The sequence below is a fragment of the Arachis hypogaea genome, chromosome 10 (assembly GCF_003086295.3).
Source record: "Arachis hypogaea cultivar Tifrunner chromosome 10, arahy.Tifrunner.gnm2.J5K5, whole genome shotgun sequence".
NCBI classification, from domain to species: Eukaryota; Viridiplantae; Streptophyta; class Magnoliopsida; order Fabales; family Fabaceae; genus Arachis; species Arachis hypogaea.
This window is the reverse complement of record NC_092045.1, coordinates 48,255,952-48,260,946: the sequence shown is the minus strand read 5'-3', so window position 1 is coordinate 48,260,946 and position 4,995 is coordinate 48,255,952. Positions and strand designations below refer to the sequence as shown.

General features: G+C 39.1%; 1 non-coding gene across 1 annotated transcript; it reads right to left on the bottom strand.

The window, feature by feature from the left end:
- Positions 1 to 4,399: 4,399 nt before the first annotated feature.
- On the bottom strand, positions 4,400 to 4,507 carry LOC112718964 (small nucleolar RNA R71). Its single transcript, XR_003161288.1, has one exon. It is a non-coding gene; the product is annotated as a small nucleolar RNA R71 (small nucleolar RNA).
- Between the last annotated feature and the right edge of the window lie 488 nt (positions 4,508 to 4,995).

Here is a 4,995-nt window from a genome sequence, read left to right as displayed (position 1 = left end):
TTCTTGCAATCTGGCATTTGAGAGATTACTTGCTCAAATCATTCAATTAAAAGCACAGTTTCCAGAAAATCCAATCCGAGCAATTCGTCTTGATAATGCTAGTGAATTTACTTTCCAAGCCATTTATGCTTATTGTATGGATAACAAAATAAGCGTTGAACATCCGGTATCTCATGTTCACACACAAAATGGATTGGCAGAATCACTTACATATGAGAACAAATCTCCCAACCTTTGCTTGGAGTATGCTATTTTACATGCCACAGCACTTATTTGTTTGAGGCCAACAAGTTACTATTAGTTCTCTCCTATGCAATTAGCTTTTGGCCAGCAACCAAATCTTTCTCACTTAAGAATATTCGGGTGTGCGATATATGTTCCCATTGAACCACTGATGAGCGGATAATTTGTATACTTTTTGGCATTGTTTTTAGTATGATATAGTTAGTTTTTAGTATATTTTTATTAGTTTTTAGTTAAAATTCACTTTTCTGGACTTTACTATGAGTTTGTGTGTTTTTCTGTGATTTCAGGTATTTTCTGGCTGAAATTGAGGGACCTGAGCAAAAATCTGATTTGGAGACCAAAAAGGACTGCAGATGCTGTTGGATTCTGACCTCCCTGCACTCGAAGTGGATTTTCTGGAGCTACAGAAGCCCAATTGGCGCGCTCTCAACGGCGTTGGAAAGTAGACATCCTGGGCTTTCCAGAAATATATGATAGTCCATACTTTGCCCAAGATTTGATGGCCCAAACCGGCGTTCAAAGTCACCTCAAGAAATCCCAGCGTTAAACGCTGGAACTGGCACCCAAATGGGAGTTAAACGCCCAAACTGGCACCAAAGCTGGCGTTTAACTCCAAGAAGAGTCTCTACACGAAATTTGCTTCATTGCTCAGCCCAAGCACACACCAAGTGGGCCCGGAAGAGGATTTTTATGTCATTTACTCATTTCTGTACACCTTAGGCTACTAGTTTCTTATAAGTAGGACCTTTTGCTATTGTATTAGAAGTTTTTGGATCTTTAAGTCTAGGGATCTTTATATCTTTGGACATTGTGTTCTTAGATCATTGGGAGGCTGGCCATTCGGCCATGCCTAGACCTTATGCTTATGTATTTTCAACGGTGGAGTTTCTACACACCATAGATTAAGGTGTGGAGCTCTGCTGTACCTCGAGTATTAATGCAATTACTATTGTTCTTCCATTCAATTCCGCTTGTTCTTGTTCTAAGATATCACTTGTTCTTCAACTTGATGAATGTGATGATCCGTGACACTCATCATCATTCTCACCTATGAATAAGGTGACTGTCAACCATTCTTGTTCTACAAGCAACCAAGGCTCTAGTGAATATCTCTTGGATTCTTTAATCAGAATCTTCGTGGTATAGGCAGGACCTGATGGCGGCATTCAAGAGAATCCGGAAGGTCTAAACCTTGTCTGTGGTATTCTGAGTAGGATTCAATGACTGAATGATTGTGACGTGCTTCAAACCTGTAACCTACTGGGCGTTAGTGACAGACGCAAAAGAATCACTGGATTCTATTCCGGTAGGGGAGGGAACCACACCGGTGATTGGCAGCACTGTGACAGAGTGTGTGCATTAGCTTTCACTGCGAGGATGGGAGGTAGCTGCTGACAACAGTGAAACCCTACACGAGCTTGCCATGGAAAGGAGGAAGAAGGATTGGATGAAGGCAGTAGGAAAGCAGAGAGACGGAAGGGAAGGCATCTTCATGCGCTTATCTGAAGTTCCTACCAATGAATTACATAAGTATCTCTATCTTTATCCTTGTGTTATTTTCGTTCATCACCATTATCATTTGAGTTTGCCTGACTAAGATTTACAAGATGAGCATAGCTTGCTTCAATACTAACAATCTCCGTGGGATCGACCCTTACTCACGTAAGGTTTATTACTTGGACGACCCAGTGCACTTGCTGGTTAGTTGTGCGAAGTTGTGTAATGCCATGGTATTGAGCTACCACGTTCTTGGAGCCATTACCGGGGATTATGAGAGTTGTGAAAAAGTATTGTTCACAATTTCGCAGCACCAAGTTTTTGGCGCCGTTGCCGGGGATTGTTCTAGTTTTGAGCAAGCTTTTGGTAACATCAGTGCCAAGATCCGGCAACAACACCAAGTTTTTGGCGCCGTTGCCGGGGATTGTTCAAGTTTTGAGCAAGCTTTGGTAACATCAGTGCCAAGATCCGGCAACAACATCAAGTTTTTGGTGTTATTGCCCGGGATTGTTTAGGCTGGACAACTGACGGTTCATCTTGTTGCTTAGATTAGGTATTTATTTTTTCGAAATTCTTGAAGATGAATTCTAGAGTTTCATGATGATTTGTTGAAATCTGGCTGGCTGAGAAGTCATGTCTAATTTCATTGGACCGAGGTTTCAACTCATCACCACAAGAGCTTGTTGATTTTGTATCAATCTTGCTTTTGGAGCAGTGATTTGCTAAGGCTTGGCTGGCCTCTGGCCATGTCTAGTGTTTTGGACCGAAGCTTTCTTTGAAAGCTTGGCTGGCTGTAAAGCCATGTCTAATTCCTGGACCGGAGTCTTAGACTAACATTGCACTGATTCCTGGAATTCTCATTAAGAATTTTGATACCTTTTCCATTTCATTTTCGAAAAACACAAAAAAAAAATAAAAAAAAAAATTTTACAAAATCATAAAATCCAAAAATATTTCTTGTTTGAGTCTAGAGTCTCATCATAAGTTTGGTGTCAATTGCATGCATTCATGTATCTTGGTGATCTTCAAGATGTTCTTGATGATTTACTTACTCTGATCTTTGAATTCAATTTGACTTGATTGTTTTGTGTGTCTCATATGCATTTTCATTTTGTTAGTGTCAGTAGTTTACAAACTGCTAAGTTTGGTGTCTTGCATGCATTGTTATTTGATTCTTGTTGCATTTTGGTTTGTCCTTATTACTAAAAATCCAAAAATATTTTTAATTTGTGTCTTTTCAAGTCAATAATACAGAGAATTGAAGATTCAGAACATACAGCAGAGGAATTGCACAGAAAAAGCTGGGCGTTCAAAACGCCCAGTGAAGAAGGACAGACTGGCGTTTAAACGCCAGCCAGGGTACCTGGTTGGGCGTTTAACGCCCAAAAAGGTAGCATTTTGGGCGTTAAACGCCAGAATGTATACCATTCTGGGCGTTTAACGCCAGGATGGCTAAGGGAGGAAGATTTTGTTTTCAAATCAGATTTTTTTCTAAGTTTTCAAAATCTTTTCAAAATCAAATCTTTTTCAAATCAATTTTCCAATCAAATCTTTTTCAAAATTAACTCCTTTCCTTTTTCAAAGATACTTACTATCAATTAATGATTTGATTCAACATTTCAAGTATGTTGCCTTTTCTGTTGAGAAAGGTTTAATGATTGAATCATATCTTTTCTTGTTAGTCAAGTTTTTTTTTATTTTCAAATCAAATCTTTTTAAAAGGTTTTCAAATCATATCTTTTAAAATTGTTTTCAAATCACATATTTTTTTTTAATTAAGCTTTCAATCAAATCTTTTTGATTTCTAATTTCAAAGTCTTTTTCAAAAATCACTTGATTTCTTTTTCCATTTTCATTTTCGAAAATTAAGTAATGTTTTTCAAAAATGTTTTCAAATTTCCCACTTAATTTTCGAAAAATCAATTCCCTCCTTCTCACATCCTTCTATTTATGGACTAACACTATCCTTTAATGCAAAATTCGAACTCCATTCTCTCTGATAAGTTCGAATTTTCCACTTCTGTCTTCTACTCTTCTTTTCCTCTGACACCTAAAGGAATCTCTATACTGTGACATAGAGGATTCCACATCTTCTTGCTCCCTTCTCTTTCTTATGAGCAGGAGCAAAGACAAAGGCATTCTTGTTGAGGCTGATCCTAAACCTGAAAGGACCTTGAAGAGAAAGCTAAGAGAAGCCAAAGCACAACTCTATTTAGAGCACCTGACCGAATTCTTCAAGGAAGAAGAACACATGGCAGCCGAAAACAACAACAATGCCAACAATGCAAGGAAGGTGCTGGGTGACTTTACTGCACCTACTCCCGACTTCTATGGGAGAAGCATCTCTATCCCTGCCATTGGAGCAAACAACTTTGAGCTTAAGCCTCAATTAGTTTCTCTAATGCAACAGAATTGCAAGTTCCATGGACTTCCAATGGAAGATCCTCATCAGTTTTTAGCTGAGTTCTTGCAAATCTGTGACACAGTCAAGACTAATGGGGTTAACCCTGAGGTCTACAGACTGATGCTATTCCCTTTTGCTGTAAGAGACAGAGCTAGAACATGGTTGGACTCTCAACCTAAAGAAAGCCTGGACTCTTGGGAAAAGCTAGTCAATGCCTTCTTGGCAAAGTTCTTTCCACCTCAAAAATTGAGTAAGCTTAGAGTGGAAGTCCAAACCTTCAGACAGAAGGAAGGAGAATCCCTCTATGAAGCTTGGGAAAGATACAAACAATTGATCAGAAAGTGTCCCACTGATATGCTTTCTGACTGGAGCATCATAGGCATTTTCTATGATGGTCTCTCTGAACTGTCCAAGATGTCCTTGGATAGCTCTTCTGGAGGATCTCTTCATCTGAAGAAGACGCCTACTGAGGCTCAAGAACTGATTGAAATGGTTGCAAATAACCAATTCATGTACACTTCTAAAAGAAATCCTGTGAACAATGGGACTAGTCAGAAGAAAGGAGTTCTTGAGATTGACACTCTGAATGCCATTTTGGCTCAGAATAAAATATTGACCCAACAAGTCAATATGATTTCTCAAAGTCTGTCTGGAATGCAAAATGCACCAAGCAGTACTAAGGAAGCTTCATCTGAGGAAGAAGCTTATGATCCTGAGAACCCTTCAATGGAAGAGGTGAATTACATGGGAGACCCCTATGGAAACACCTACAACCCTTCATGGAGGAATCATCCAAATCTTTCATGGAAGGATCAACAGAGACCTCAACAAGGTTTCAATAACAATAA